Source organism: Dipodomys merriami, unplaced genomic scaffold (genome assembly GCF_024711535.1).
Source record: "Dipodomys merriami isolate MVZ:Mamm:240054 unplaced genomic scaffold, mDipMer1.0.p SCAF_23, whole genome shotgun sequence".
Taxonomy (NCBI): domain Eukaryota; kingdom Metazoa; phylum Chordata; class Mammalia; order Rodentia; family Heteromyidae; genus Dipodomys; species Dipodomys merriami.
In genome coordinates, this window is record NW_027203715.1 from 5,971,490 (window position 1) to 5,989,296 (window position 17,807).

At 35.5% G+C, this 17,807-nt stretch overlaps 1 pseudogene; it reads left to right on the forward strand.

Annotated features, from left to right (window-relative positions):
* Positions 1–569: 569 nt before the first annotated feature.
* LOC138835185 (U6 spliceosomal RNA) lies at positions 570–666 on the forward strand (annotated as a pseudogene).
* The last annotated feature ends 17,141 nt before the right edge of the window (positions 667–17,807 follow it).

Sequence of the window (17,807 nt, forward strand, 5' to 3'; positions counted from 1 at the left end):
TTGATAAAATACCTTCTAGTCTGAACAGTTCTGTTCGAACTGTTCATCTCTCTATGATCCCTTGTAACCAAGATTAGTTTTGTTCTAGTAAGACAATCTATGCTGTCAGGGTATGATTTTCTGGTTGGTCTGTTCCCACATGGAAGAAGGGTAAAGGCTCAGGTAGACATTTGTGCCAGTAATACCTCATTTGGGAAAATATCAGCTGAAGAAGTTTAGAAGTACCTCTTAAGCAACGCTTACTTTGAATCCATTAGGTCCACATAGCTAACACAGTTGGATAAATAAGTACTTGAAAAAGCCATCACCTTTGGACCTATCTATAAATAATTGAGAGTATGATCAAATTCCAAATAAAAAGACTTAAGATAGTCATTGACAAAAAATTTGCAAATGTGAGCAATCGATTGATCAATATAATTTTTTCTACTATTCACAGAATTTTAGGGAAATAAGATCGATAGCATTGTTAGGAACATTACTGCTTCCTTGTTACAAGTAGGCACCCAAGCCTATATAGGCTTGTATAAAGATTGCATCATTAACTACTTAAATTTAGAGGATACTACATGCTTCAGCAGCATGAATACTCAAATTACAATGCAGAGATTAACATGGCACTTGCACAAGGATAATATGAAAATTTGAGAAGTATTCCATATGTTTCATTCTTCAGATGCAAGAAATGAAAAACAGTTATTAAAAAGTTGATTACAAAATTACAACTGTAACAATACACGTAATTCATATAATTAAATTTAGGTTGACATCAGTGTATTAAATATTCACCTCAGAAAGGCGTTTACAAAGCATAAACTTTACAAAACTTTTCAAATTAGACAACATTGTCATTTTATCCCAAAGAAAAATAATATTAAGACCTAGAAAAAAAGGAATCAAACTGTTTCTATATGGAATGCAATCAGAAAGGACACATTAATGAACCTAAATATTATAAAATAATGTAGAATTCAAAGTATATCTAAGAGAAAATAAAATAAATTATGAACATTATGCAAACATAGAATATAGAATATTTTAAAATATAATTTTTCAGACAAGCACCAGAAATATTTTAGTTTCTGTACTACTTATTTCAACAGGTAAGTTAAAATTGTTTCTGATTAAAAAATCACAAACTCTGAAGAAATCATTATACATGTATACAAAAACTATTAAATACATTTTGACATCCAATGCAGGCAATTCACTTGGAAGAATTCCGCAGAATCCATGAATTTTTACAGTAAAATATTGGTGTTGCCGGCACATGTGGCTTATGCCTATAATGCTAGCTACACAAGAGGCTGAGATCTAAGGATCATGGTTCCAAGGCAGCCTGGGAAGGAAAGTCTGTGGTACTTTTATCTCCAATAAACCACTAGAAAACTGGAAGTGGAGCTGAGGCTCAAGTAGTAGAGCGCTCACCTTGAGCTGAAGAGCACAGAAATAGCTCCCAGGCCCAGAGTTCAAGCCCCATGACAGACCAAAATAAAATATATTGCTCTTATTTGGATTGTGAAAATATTTTGTAGGGACACAAAAGATCGACTTGCATTTTTGAAATTTAAGAAACTTAACCCGACCATTAGGACATAGGTGAACAATTTGTACAGCCTTCCACAACTTCATAGAGGTAGTGATACATACTTATCCTTTTGGCAATATCAAATGCAATTTTTTCTATGTTGTTCTCCAGGCCTCGTTTTATATAATGGTTCAACAGAAGGAGATTCAGCGTATCTTTGCTAGCTCAATTCTCACCAGCAATATGTAAGGGGGACAAGAGGCCTTTAGTTGGGCATTGGTATCTGCATCATGATGAAGTAATAAAGAAGTCACTCAGGTATTATTTCACGTATATGCACTGTGCAGGGGTGTCCAGTCATCTACAGTTATTACATGTGCCGCTTGAGACACCAACTCACTGACAATATCTAATTGTCCACTGTACGCTTCTTAATGAAGAGGGGTATACTCATCGTCATCCCTACTATTCACATGAGTGGCCTTGTGGGAAAGAATTCTCCGCAATGTAGTAAGCCGAATATTTTTGGCAGCCCAATGAAGAAATTTGCTTGGATCCTTCTCCATTTTTTTTCTTGCAATTGATATCATTCCTTATTTTTTCATCTTGTTCTTCATATTCCTAAGAATTGCCTAACCAGAAACTTTGAGTGCCAGTGGGAATGAGGTGTCCATGTATTTTCCTAATAGTTCACATTGGTTGAACTGGTCAGAAATATCTGGTGAATTTTCTGCAACTGTTTATTCACCATGATTTATTTTCTCTTTTTCCAATTTTACTATTCGAAATTATTCTAACTGGAGAGTAGGGAATTGATGGAGAGCAGAGGAGAGATGTTCCTCCGTATTCAAATGTACACACTGAAAATGAGGACCAGTGATGTCTTCATGTGCAGCTTATTCTAGGAATGAGAAATTAGGAAATAACGCCTTCTATATAAATGATTTGGAAATGGCAGAGCAAAAACTGAAATGATGCAACCAAAAATATGAAAGCAAAATAAATTAGGATAATTATGGTGCAATCATATTATCTATGAGAACCAAGAAAGGGAGAGAGAGACAGATGATGTGCAATGACCTAGCTAGCCACAAAATCCATGCCTCTGATCAATTTATAGAGCAAACGAAATTTTATTTTTTAAAAAAGATGGGAATCGAATTTATGTATTTACTTGAAATTAGTAAATACATTTGTAGTAGCCTACATAAAGAGACATAACTTTGACCAAATTACAGACAATAAACTAATTCCTTGATAATTCTAGCAACATATCTGACTGAAATCAGGTGAATCACACTTTTCCTGTATAATGAAGAAATAGAAAGGTAGTAAAGCAGCTAGAGAAGGCAGGGAGATTGTATCTGTGACAAAACTTTGTGGAAATTGGTATTGAGGTTTTCTTACTGGTGACCAACTTGCACTCGAAGCATGATTCTGAACTATTGATTTCTGATTCTGAATTATTGATTTGATCATTATATTCTCCAAGAAGAAAAATGAGAATTTATAGTTAAGGACTACTAGTACATTTTGACCTTCTCACTAAGCACTTTCAATTATTGAAATCACATGAAGACAATAGACAGGCCTACTTTTTAGATGAAAGCAAGTGTCTTTAAAAAAAAAGGAATATTTGTAGTCATGCAAAGGACTTCTATTTTACCAATGCCTCATACATTTTTCTAATGTTGGGTAACAATAAATAATGGATCTATTAGAAAGCTCTTAAAGCTCATATGTTAAATAGTGAATTCTCTTACACTATAATATGGTATTTTTTGTGTATGGTCTTAAGAATAATTTACATTACTAACTTGAATTTCTGACAGGACAGTATCATCACTGTACATCTTGCTTCTATACTCTCAGCTTTAAATTACTATTTAAGTATGTGCATTAGATAACTATAGAGGAAAAAGTAGAAGCCACACTGATGGCTTATGTCTTTAGTAGTAGTTAATCAGAAAGATGAAATCTAAGGATTGTGGTTTGAAAGCAGACCAAGAAAAAAAATGTCCATTAGATTCTGATTTGAACGTAACCAGCAAAAGCTAGAAATGGAGCTGTGGTACAAGCAGTAAAATGCTAGCCTTGAGAAAACTGAAATAAAAAATAAATTCTGGGACAAAGCCAGGCCCTGAGTTAAAGCCCTAGTATTAGCACCAAACGAATTAATAAGGTAATCAATTAATTAAAAATAAATTAAGTGGTCACATTTGGAGAGGCAGGTAAAATGTAACAAGGGTGGTGATGGTTCATGTATTATTTTGTAATAAGGCATATTATCATTTGTCCTAATTACTAATATTTTATTTGAACTTTTTTGTACAATAAACCCTGAATTTAGCATGCATGTATATGTGTGTGTACATGTGCAAACATGTGTATACATGTATATGTGTGCGTGTGCTGTTGCAATGTTGCTTGCCAATCTGGACAGGGTGAGGCTGAAAAGAGCTAACTGTGTCGCAATGTTTTATTTATCAGTGTTCTGTCATGTCATTTCAGTGGAACCACCCTTCTGTACATATTATTTGTCTACTAAAAAAGTCATCATAATCAAAGCATTTACAGCATTAAGTTAGATAAAGAGACCGCTTTCAGCTCTTATTGTATGTGAGGTAAGAAGATACAGACATAATTATGTAGTAAGTTATTGCTGTAAGATGATTGTCAGTACAAAATTTGACCTCTTAAATTGGTTATACTTTTAAGATACACTCATGGAGTGATTTGGACAGACTTGACCAAACAGGTATTACTCTCTGGTTATTCCTGTGAAACACAAGTTGGATAAACTCTTTCCGGATTTCCGTAGAAAATCACTTTCTTTGCAAGACCATATCTATTCGCACTAAGAGTTAATCAAACCCATATTAAGTTTGAATATCCCATCTTATTGAAAAAATAAGTATTGTCGATATGCTTGTTAGATATTCCTTCCAAAAACGAACAAACAAAATGCATGTGTAATGTCCAGATTGTGTATGCATTTGAAGGTGTTTTGTACATGCACAGGGATCTTTACCAATGGCTCTTTTGTGGGAGTAACTACGGCAACTTTAACAAATAAGGCTTTTTGAATATCTTTTCCAATATACATAACATCCCAGAGGAAGTCTTGCAATTTCTGAAAATCCTTTGAATATTTTAGTATTATTTCAGTTCATTGACTATAGAGCTAAAATTTCTGAAATAAATATTGTTAAGATCTGAAAATGTAAGTGGGCATATAGGCTTTTTTATGCATCATTTTATGAAAGCCCAGTTTTTATGAAAGTAAATGGAATAGAATAAAGAATGTAAGTGAATTGGGTAAGCTCATTATTAGTATAGCTTTGTTTTCTATTAACAGTCCATTGAATGTACATGATGCAGTTAAATTATTTCCTTTGTGTCTCTGTACTTCAGTTAGTTTTAGAATCTTTATAGTTATGAGTGAATGTTTTGTATAAATAAAGATCTTTTTAAATGATTAGAATTAACCTTGTGTTTTGTGTCCTACTCCCAAGAAAATGAGTTATTTTTAAGTGTTAAGAGTTTATCATTTTCATTATTATCATAGGGAATCATTATCATTATCATTATCATTATCATTATCATTATCATTAAAAATGCAGTAGTATTGATGTCTTTTTAAACCAATTGTATTCACAAGTTGGAGAGTCTTTAATTCATACTTAGGTTTTGGTGCCTATGATTTTTAACCTCTCATTCCTAACATTAATATGTCAGACTGCATTTTTGTGTATACAAAAGGTAAAATATTTATCTGGGGTGAAAAGTGATTTTTATATCAGTCTTTAATAACATTATATAGTAGTACATTTCTCTCAAAATGTTGGGTATAAAAAGCAATCAAAATACTTCTAATGGTAAACAATTTAGGTGAGCTACAATGTGGAAACGATTGCTCCAAAAGACCTGCAGTCTGTTTCCATCAGGAATTGGGCAGGTCATTCTTTCAGTAAGACTGTGTTAACCAGAGATGGGGTCCCCAGGCAGTGCAGTGTTGAGTGAAGGGATAAAATATGATTTCTTGTATTTTGAGCTAGAAATCAAGAATGTTATAGTTTAGCAGTTCCTTTCACCAAGGAGGTATAAATTGATTATGAACTTGGAGTTTTCATATTACAGTTACTTATTTTCTTTTGTTGTTGTTGTTGGTCATGGGGCTTGACCTCTGGGCTTGGGTGTTGTCCCTGGTCTCTACCACTTGGACCACAGTGCCACTTCCAGTTTACTAGTGGTTTATTAGAGATAAGAGTCTCACAGTCTGTCCTGCCCGAGCTTGCTCTGAACCACAATCAGCAGATCTCAGCCTCCTGAGTAGCTAGTATTACAGGTGTGATATACTGGTGTCCGGCTTAGTTACCTATTTTCTAACAAAGATAAAGTGAAATATTATTAGAGTGTGCACAATAATTTTGGGAAATTTTCCTAGAATTAATAGACTGAGTGCTGGTATTTAGTTATAAAATAGAATGAGGTTATTTGATATGGTGGGAACGGACCGCAGCCTAACACTTACCGTGTGTACAATGTTGTACTAGTAATTCCAACTCTGAAGACTTACATAGCATCATCTTAGCATTAAAAATAGAAGTAGTTCTACTTTATGGGATTATTGTGAGGATTAAATTAGATACCAAAGGTAAAGTACTTGGAAAAACAATCATAGTTTGATATTTTCTACTTGTTATTTTATCATGTGATATATTGAAATATTTGTAATATGATTTTTATATTGCGTCTATTTAGGATAGGCAAAGTGATGTATTGATATACACTGCGTTGTTCACTTTTCTGTTATTATGAGGATAATACCTGCAAAGAAAATTTCTGAGAAGGCAAGTATCATATTGACTCATGGATTAAGATCAGATGTCTCCATTGTTTTTCATTATATTTTTAGTAAATAATTGTACGAAGGGTTTTCCATTCAAAGAATCAGTTTTTAAGTATGATGGATTTTTACATAAATTTCTCACATCCTTCCAAACCTCACCCCACTTTCATTTTTTCCTAGTTTCATACTATCTGCATTGAATATTATGGCTTCACTCTCTACCGTAAGTCTCTTTAATCCTTCCCTTTGACTTCCCCTCACATTTTCCAAGTGATAGTTTCCTGGTATTCATTTTGTTGGATTAAAAGTTCAATTTTATAAGAAATTACTCCTCTGCAAATAGCATGCTTTGATTAATACTGTTGTTTAACTTGCATAAAATTCTGGCTTCCAAATACGCGTCCTTTGTGTGTCTGGCTCTGACGTCGTTTACTTAACATAGTTTTAGATCTATCCATTTGTTTGCAAATGCTGTACCGGTCTTTATAATGGATGGGTGCAATCCAGTTGTGTATATGTGCAACACTTTCTCCAACCATCCCTCTGCTAAAGGGCGTCTGGGCTGATTCAATAAGTTCTCTATGGTGAATAGTGCAGTAGAGAACATGATTGTGAGATTGATTTTACTGTAACCTTTGGGAAGAATTCACCACTATTTTTCTAGGAGCAACCCTCTAGCCAATTTTCCAGAATAAGCACATCCCTTCCTTCATCTCCATCACAAGGTTTATTAAGTTGTCAAAAACACACTACCCCCTACAGGTCTGAATCAGCTAAAACCACACTGTGCCCATATTCTTTGTTGTTGTTTTCTGTCCGGTCAAGGGGCCTGAACTCTGGGCCTGGGCGCTGGCCCTCAGCTTTTCTGCTCAAGGCTAGCAATCTACCATTGGAGCCACAGCGCCACTTCCAGCTTTCTTCTTTTTGCTTATGTGTTGCTGAGGAATCAACCCAGGGCTTCATGCATGCAAGGCAAGAGCTCTGTCACTGAGCCACTTTCCTAGCCCCGATGTGCCCATATTCTTTTAATACATTTTTCATAATTTTACACATAATTTAGTGAGAATCATCTATGTACTTTCCTACTGTGGTAATGAGGGATATGACAATAGAGTAAAAGTAAGAGATATGGAATTTAATTAGCTACTATCATATTTAAAATAATTTTCAGCTCTCATAGCATCACTTACTATTATTTTAATCTTTATTTGATTACTTCACCTATCCCCTAAATTATAACATGTGATTTAAATACAAAGGCAAAAATGTGTGGTTTGACTTTGACACTCATGTGTGAGGATGCAAAATATGGGCAAATAAAGGGATTGGAATTAATTGCCATTATCCATTTTGTTAAATGGTTTTCTCAAACTGATTCTCACAATTCATATTTCATTCAACAAGAAACGTGACTATTCCCTATGCTTTGCTCCTCATTAAACTTGTTTCCATGTTATTTTGTAATGAAGGATGATTTCGTAATTCTACTGTAGATACAAAAATACATTAAAATATTTCTATATGTATGCATTGATATAAATATACACACATATATTATAAAAGTTATAATGATAAATTTTAACTTCTGTAACTGTACAATTTACTAAATTATTAAAAACATGGACGGCTCAGGCCTGGAATCCTGGTTACTCAGGAGGCTGAGATCTGACGATCTTGATTTGAAGCCATCCTGGGCAGGAAAGTCCATGAGCCTCTTATCTCCAAACAACCAACAGAAAATCAGAATTGGAACTGTGGCTCAAAGTAGTAGAGTGATAGCCTTGAGAGAAAAGACTCAGAGATATCACCCAGGCTCTTAGTTCAAGAACTAAAATCTACCCCAAAAAATTATTTAATTTACACCTGTGTAAGTAGAGTATTTCTTTCACCCAATTGCACATGCATGCTCATTGCAAGGTAACTCTGTTGTATCTGGAGTAACACATAATATTATCACATAAGTAGAAAGCATTGCAACATGGGTAAACTCTATCTGTCTCATGGATTTTTCTCCACTCAATATTCAAATCTTGCAATTATTCCAATTATTTAAAGTCATAGCTTTTTTTCTTTAATACCCATAATATTAGAATTTCAATTGAGTGTCTTGTGTCTTCTCAATGGATGTTCTTACCACTTTGGCATGTCCCCAGCCCTAAATTATCCTGATTAACTTTCAGATTGAATCTCGCTTCCTACTTGTGTATGATCATGGGGTCAGTCTATTTCGTGTTATTCTTCCTGGAATTTAGAATAACAGGTTCCTGGCATTGTGTACAGATCTTTCGGTGCAGTCTGAGCTTTAACCACTATCCTCACCACAGTAGGCTCCCATGTAGTCAGGATTTTCATAAGCTTATCATAGTTTTTTTTTTTTGAGTCCAGACGTGGGGCCTGAACTCTGGGCCTGGGCGCTGTCCCTCAGCTCTTCAGCTCAAGGCTAGTGCTCTACCACTTGAGCCATAGCGCCACTTCCGGCTTTTTTCTTTTTGCTTATATGGTGCTGAGGAATCGAACCCAGGACCTCATGCATGCAAGGCAACCGCTCTACCACTGAGCCATCTTCCCAGCCCCTATCATATCTATTTTTAAAAACCTTTGAATTTCCTGCAGGTTATTGAGTACTGAGTTAATTTGGGTTTGCTTGGGTTGTTTTGTTTCTTTTGAATGTATGTGTTGAGTTGTTCCTCATTTTTCCTTTTGTTTCTTTCACTGAAGTTCTTACCTATAGTGCTGAGAAACCAAATCTTCTTTCTCAAGATAGTCAAGGTAAAAAATATTTATTCCAAAACAAATCCAGTAACATTTAAACACCTTCAGGAATTTCGAGAAGATGGCAGAGGAGAACATGGTGGCTAAACAAGCTCTCGCAGAGAAAGCAGTTCTAATGTTCCAGTGAACAGTCCTAGGCACACCAAGTGTGCATCACAGTACAGAGAGTTTGGCCAGAGAGGGAAAATCCAGGTAAGGAGACAGATGTGAGCATTTTCCAGCAGCCATGGCTGCAGCGGCTGTGGCGGCTGTTGTGGTGTCCATAGCCACCATACCTACAACCCAGATAGTTTGGGACAAATGTGCCAGATGCAGCAAGTGAGCAGATTTTACTCAACACCAACAAGAACTGACAAATAGCAGATATCTTCATCCTGCAGATAGCAGAACATAGGCTACCCAGGAACCCACACTCCCGCTTGAGTACAAAACTGACATTCTCACTGCTTCTCAAAGGAAGCAGAGGAGGGAAGGCCACTCCTCCCCCCAACAGCGGAGATATCCATCTTTGATACAAAGTCCTGGCTAAGCAGCTAGCTCCAACTCAGTCCTTTGATGAAAACAAAAAAGTCATTTAGCGAGTCACAAGTACCTACCCTGACCTGCCATTCTGAACTCCACAACCAGGCAGAGAAAGCTACACCCCCGAAGGAGTGGCTTTCTTCACTGGGTAAAAAGAGCCAGAGGCTGCTCCTCTCTACAGCAGCCCTGACAATCAAATGAAACTCAGTAAACATAAACCCTGAGAATGGCTCCAGGCTGGGCTCTGTTAATGTCTCAGAAGCTAGCCCCTCAGGGAAAGCTACTGTTTTCTGAAAGGCCTCAACTTTTCCCAGAACCCAGCCTTTTCACAGCAACTCCAAACTAGAGGAAACAGCCATCTACCTCTTTTGTGATACTCAAAGCAGATCTCCCTCCCACTGAACTAGCCTGGGAGGAAGATCACAAACTTCTGGGTAAACCAACAGAATTTTTCTGCCTGCCCAAACAAACTGACTTAAAAAAACCCAATCAAGCCACAGAAAACGAAACACCACAAGCAAACCAGAGACTCCACCAAAAGACTGGTTACTGACACAAGGGAGATACAGGATCTTCCCATCAACACCCCAAAAACAAAATCAAAGAAGTCTTTTTTTATATCTTTTAAAATATTTACTTTTTAATTATAAAAATTGTTATTATTAATCTTTTTTTCTTCCTCTTATAACTCTTATTTTAGGTGTATATGTCTGTATATGTGCTTTTTAAAAAAAATCTCTATTGAACTTTAGGTCTTTTTTGTTCTTTTTTCTCATTCATTTTACTTTTTCATCTTTTGTTCTTTTTGCATGAATTATTTGTTGTTCTGCTTATCCTCATATATACCTGTCATTGATTATAAGACCTTATCCCCCATTGTGTACATACTTAATTCACAAATGTATTTCTCAATTCAAAACTTCTTAGGATTAAATTCCTTAATAGCAGTATTATCTATTTATAACTATACAATATTTGAAGTATTTTTTAATTTATTTTTTATTGTGAAAATACTGTACAGAGGGGTTAAAATTACATGGGCAAGATAATTTGAACATTTCTTATCAAGCATTGTAGCCTCCTCCTTTGTTTCCCCTTCCCATCCCTTCCCAGCATCCCATTGCCCCCCATTTAATCCTCCCCCCCCACCAAAGTTGTACAGTTCGTTTTCGACATGACAACTTGTACTTCTTATTGTTGCAACAGGTCCACCTGTGTCTTATTTAAACGACTTGTTTTTCCTCTTCCCCTCCACAAATTATTTTTTTTTAGTTTTTCAGGTCTCCTTTCTATCCCTCCCCTCCTCTCATCCTATTCCCGTTCATCTCTCAATGTCACTTCTTTAAATTTTCATTACTTTTAAGAGTTTCACTTTTTAAATTTAAATATTTGTCTTTCCGTTTTTTTTCTTGTCTCTTCTTTTAATTTTTTTCTCTCTCTCCTTTCATTCTTTCCAATCCATTTCCCTCTTGAGAGTAGGACTTGGTTAATTTCATTCTCCTTTTACATTTCCACATCTCTCTAACTCTATTTTTCCACACCTTTCTCCCTAAACATAATAATTTCTGGTTTGTCAAATTCTTCTTTGCTATTCTTACCCCATTAATACAAAATTGTTTAATGTTGAATAGACTGTATCTCTTGAAATAGATTGTATCTGCCGACTTTTGACTATGCAATTAGAGGACTTTGGTTGATGCTTGCCTTAAAATGGTGTTCTAGCACAAAACTAGCATTACTTTCATCCCAAATGGGCAGAAGAAGCAAGAAAAACACAAGGGAAAATGGCAAGTCCGGGTATCTCAATTCCCACTCAAGATAATCAGGTGATAGAACAGATAATGAATAATCCAGAGGAGAGTTCCCAAAAAGCTCTACAAACATTACTGGTAAACATGGTAAATGAAATGATTGAAACCCTGCAAAGGAATCAGTGTGAGCGTGATAGGGAGAGAGAGGAGGCAAACCAAAGATCAAAACAGGAAGCTCATGGGCTTGAGGAAGATACTAAAAGGTTGATACTGGAATTGGGTGAGCAGGTTGAGAACACTCAAAGAGAAATAAAGGAATTGTGTGAGCAGTCTGAGATCAGAGAAAGAGAACTACACAAGTTGCATGAATGTGAGAAATCTAATCAAAGAGTAATACAAGAAGTGCAAGAGCGGGATGAGCATAGACAAAGATCAATAGAGCCATTCATGGAATCCATAAACAGGCACCTGAAAGGAGTCAGGGAGACCACAAAGAGAATGCTGAATGGAGCCCAACAGAAGGAATGGGAGTCCAAGGAAACCATAACCAATCATCCAAGTGATTTGAGAATAAACACTGAACACAAATTAAGGAAGTAAAGAATTTCATACAAGATCTAAAACAAAGCTCCAACAAAGATTTTGAAGCAATAAAAACTGTGGTCGGCAAAAGAAATGAAAAAATGTAGTAGAAAGTCTTGACATCAGGTTAGACCATGCAGAAGATTGAAACTCCGGCATTGAAGACAGCCTAGGTATTATAGAGAAAGAACATACAACTATCCAAGACAAATTCAAGAAATATGATAAATCTATTCAACACTTGGAAGACACCATCAGAAGGTCTTATCTGAGGGAAATGGGTGTAGAGGAGCACATAGAGACAGAAGTTAATTTGTTTAACAGGATCCCAGCAGAAAACATCCCAACATGCAAAAAGATAGGCATTCAGATACAAGAAGCTTTTAGAACTCCAAATAGACCAGACAAGAACAGGACATCCCATCATCACATTATAATCCACACATGATCAATTCAGATCAAGGAAAAGATCCTTAAAGCTGCCAAGGAGAAAAGATCAGTCACTTATAAAGGAAATCCAATTAGAATCACCTCAGATTTCTCAACAGAGACAATTAAAGCAAGAAGAGCCTGGAATGATGTATGCCATGCCCTAAAGACAAACAACTATCAACCAAGAATAGTGTACCCAGGTAAACTCTCCTTCATAACTGAAGGTAAAATAAAAATCTTCCATAGCAAAGAAAAACAAACAATATATGCCCATCAAATCAGCTCTACAAAAGATACTTAAAGATGTCCCACACATAGAAAAAAAAAAAGACCACAATAAAGGCCAAGAAACCACACCAAAACAGAATCCAAGAACCATAGGAAGAATGCAGTAGGCGTAGCTCCCAAGAAGGAGGATAAAATGGCAGGAACATCCAAATACCTCTCAGTCCTATCTCTCAATATTAACGGATGTAACTCCCCAATAAAGCGAACACTTTCTATGAAGCCATCATTACCCTCATACCAAAACCCTCATCAAAGAAAGAGCACTATAGACCTATTTCTTTCATGAACATTGATGCAAAGCCTCTCAACAAAATTTTGGCTAATCGATTTCAACAATTCATCCAAAAAATCATACACGATGAGCAAACAGGATTTATTTCAGCGATACAAAGCTGCTTCAATATACGCAAATCAATTAACATAATTCATCACATCAAAAAGAGCAAGGATAAGAACCACATGGTTATCTCAATAGATGCAGAAAAAGCTTTTGACAAGATCCAACACCCCTTTATGGTGAAGGTCCTGGAAAAATTAGGAAACCATGGAACATTCCTCAATACAATAAAGGCTGTGTATGACAAGACTACAGAAAGCATTATACTCAATGGTGAAAATTAAAGCTATTTCCTCTAAACTCAGGAATGAGACAAGGATGCCCACTCTCTCTTCTGCTCTTCAATCTAGTATTAGAATGCCTATCTACACCAATAAGACAAGATGTGAACATAAAGGTGATCCCAATAGGGAAAGAAGAAGTAAAACTCCCTCTCTTTGCAGATGACATGATCTTGTATTTAAAGAAACCACTCCCAAGTTACTCAAGGTGACTCAAAACTTTGGCAAAGTAGCAGTGTATGAAATTAATCCTCAAAACTCAATGGCTTTTCTGTATGCCAACAATGAGAAAATTGTGGCTGAAATTAGGAAAGCAACTCCATTCCTAATAGCCCCACAAAAAATGAAATACCTAGGAATTAACTTAACCAAATGAGTGAAGGACCTCTATGATGAAAACTTTAAATACCTAAAAAAGGAAATCAAAACAGACTTACAAAGTGGCAAAAAAAAAACCCATGTTCTTAGATTGGAAAGATCAACACCATAAAAATGGCAATACTTCCCAATGCTATCTATAAATTGAATATGATACCTATCAATATTCCAACCTCATTCTTCAAGGAAATAGAAAAGGCAATCCAAAAATATATACGGAACAATAAAAGACCACATATAGCAAAAACGATCCTTAACAGAAAGAACAGGGCTGGAAGAAAATCAATAACAAATTTCAAACTCTTCTAGAAAACCATAGTAATCAAAACAGCTTGGTACTGGCACAAGAACAGACCTCAGGACCAATGGAGTAGAATTGAAAACCCAGAAATGAACCTAAAGAACTACAGCCATCTAATCTTGATAAGGCAGCTAAAAAAAATAGAATGGAAGGAAGACAGCCTCTTCAGTAAATGGTCCTCTCAAAACTGGTTAATTACTTGTAGAAAACTAAAGCTAGATCCTTATATATCACCCTGCACCAGAATCAACTCCAAATGGATCAAAGTCCTCAGAGTCAAAGCAGACACTCTGAAAACTTTACAGGATGGAATAGGAGAAACCATAGATCTCCTTGGAAAAGGCCGAAATTTTCTTAATAGATACCCAGAAACACAACAAATCAAAGAAAGGTTGGGCAAATAGGATTGCATGAAGTTGCAGAGCTTCTGCATGGCAAAGACATAGCTAGCAAGATCAATAGAAAGCCTAAGGATTGGGAGAAGATCTTCACTATCCATACAACGGACAAGGGTCTCATATCTAAAATATACTTGGAACTCCAAAAAATTACATCCCCCAACAACAAATCCTAAAAGAAACAACTGCCCAATAAATAAGTGGGCGAAAGAGATACTTCTCTGAAGAAGATAGAAGGATGGCCAATAGACACATGAAGAAATGCTCAACCTCCCTAGCCATAGTAAAATGCAAATCAAAACAACATTGAGATACCACCTCACCCCAGTTAGAATGGCTAAAATCAAGAACTCTAATAACAACAGATTCAGGAGGAGATGTGGATAGGGGAACCCTACTGCATTGTTGGTGGTAGTGTAAACTTGGTCAACCACTTTGGCAAGTGGTATGGAGGTTCCTCAAAAGACTCTACTTAGAGCTCCCCTATGACTGAGCAATCCTACTTTTGGGCATTTACCCAAATGATCACAAAGAAGACCACATTAAAGCTCTCCGCACAACTATGTTTATGGCAACATTATTTACCATAGCTAAGCTTAGAACCAACCCAAATGCCCCTCAGTAGATGAATGGATCAATAAATTGTAGTATATATACACAATGGAACTCTTTGCCTCCATCAGAAAGAATGACAATTCCCCATTGTCAGGAAAATGAAAGTCTTGGAAAAAATTATATTAAGTGAAGTAAGCCAGGCCCAAAGTCACTTAGGCGCCATAGTTTCCCTTATTGGTATTAAATAGTATACGTCTGAGACAAGCAGAAAAGGTAAGATTCGTTGATGTTATGTGAAATGTACCCCAACATAAGTATTCAAATATTTTTTTCTTTCATGCGATTGTTTGTAATATATTTATAAGATGAATTGTTGTTCCTTTGTATGTCCCTCCCCCATGATATAACTCCTGTTTTCACTGTAATTTATGTTGGTATAATTTGTGGAGGGGAAGGGAAAAACAAATCGTTTAAAAAGGGATAGAGTTGGACCCATTGTAACAATGAGATTTACAAGATGTTATGTCGAAAAACGAACTTTAAAACTTTCGCAAGGCGGGGAATAACGGGGAGGGGCAGAAGGGGTGAGATGGAAAGGGATAGAAAGGGGAAACAAAGGAGGAGGCAACAATGCTTGATGAGAAATGTATTCATTATCTTGAACATGTAATTGTAACTCCTCTCTATGGTATTTTCAGAATAATAAAAAAAAACCTTTATACCTATTAATGGTATATGAATTCTATGTGCTTAGAAGGGTCCTTTTATATTCACAGCCGTCTTTGGCATACATAGACTGATCATGGGTTATATGAAGTTAATAAATTTCCAGATGCTTGCCAGGAGGAGTAAAACCTATAGGTTTTTTTTCCCCAGAGGCTTCCCTGTTCATGAAAGAAATATGCTACTTGATGCAGGAATTCACAAAATTACATTGCTAGGAAGAACTTAAACAATCATCCAACATCACAGAGTTGAGGGAGATGAATTGATCTCCTGAATAATTTACCTTTGGGTCAAATAAAAGCAGGCTGCCATGAAGAGAGTAGACTTTAGAGAAACATGATGAGTTGTATGTAAATAGTTGCTTTGCTAATTTTCTTAATTTGTGAACTAATACAGGGAAATAAAGTACAGCAAGGTAAAAAAAATAAAGAACTCTGCATTGAAATACTCATTTGTGTGTGTACACACACGTGCATGTTCATGTGCTCATGCATGCATTCATCATTCCTGTTCTAAGCTTCTGTGCCCCAGGATAGTGGTCTACCACTTGAGCCACTGCTGCACTTCTGGTTTTTTTGGAGATAATCACATGTTTTTTCATGATTGGACTGGCTTTGAACAGTGGTCTTCTGATCTCGGACTCCCGAGTAGCTAGCTAAGCTAATTCACCCTCTGAGTAGCTAATTAAAATTCTGTCTGTCCTCTATACTTCACTGCTTTTTTATCCTTTTCTTGAGGTAATCACAAGCCTGTCATCTATGTGTCTAATTGCTTTAAAAATACTGTTACTGCTTAGCTTCAGGGGCTCCAATCTCTACTTTTAACTACTTAGGACGCTTGAGAACAAAGAGCAGGACAAATTTTAGGGGAGTTCCTTCCCAATCTATACCTGGGTGCATTGGATCATTTCCACCATCCTGCACTATCTAGAGACTAAAATTGGAAGGACTGCAGGATCCAGGAAACTAGACAAGTTGGTGTGCAACTCGGATGCCATTGATGCATCAGGTACATGTCCTTGTGGAAAGGGAACCCCTGTCCTAAAATTAACCACTGATATAATGGCAGCCTAGCATTATTGTTCTTGTTAGGCTGGAATTATATCAGTGGTTAATTTTAGGATAGGGGTGCCCTTTCCACAAGAACAAGTTGAAAATCTCACAATTTTCCAAAACCAAAATAAGTACATACATTAACATCTCCAAACTTAGTACAATCTGTTCTTTGCTCTAATATCATCTTTATCTAATTATCATATGATGTGACAGAATAGCTTCTTCATTAAATTTATGATATATTTTAAAAGACCTAAAAAATTCTTTCTCACTTATTAAGTGCAAACGAATGGCATATTGCCTCATTTCTTACATATTTGACTGCCATTAAAAATCCATTCAATGATTATTATAGTAATATATTCTAATTTATTACTTTATTTGTAAAAGATTTTAAACATTTTGCATTTCTGCTGAAGTTTATGTATTTAAATAGTATCATCAAAATATATTCCTTGGTTACTTGGGGCAGTTTTTTATAAAGTTTTTAACTAATGGCTTCTAAGAATTCGTAATTGCTATATTATCTGTTTTATTTTTAATTTCAATATAATTTATTTAAAGGTAATTTACAGAGGGGTTACAGTTACATAATTAAGGTAATGAGTACATTTCTTTTGGAAGGAATATTGTTATCCCCTCCATCGATTTTTTTTTTGTACACTCAATTACTGATGCTTTTGCTGTTGGTATTGTTCAAATGTACTTTTGCTTTCTTTGTTCATACTTTTTTATTATAAAATTGATATAAAAAGTGTTTACAGTTACTTAAGGCAACTAAAGGGTACACTTCATTTTATTTTCTATATTTCAACTTTTGGTCTTAATTATTTTCTTGTTTTTTAAGATAATTCTTTTTTCAGAGTTGAAGATTAGTTCATTTAATTTTGCATGATTTTTACACATGTAAATTATTCACAAATATGTTACTTTTAAAATATTTAACATATGAATATTTAATATTATTTTCTTAATTATTATATGGTTGGTGAATTTATATAAATTGGTTTTCTTATAGTTCTAAACATATTTTTCCAGGTAACAAATAA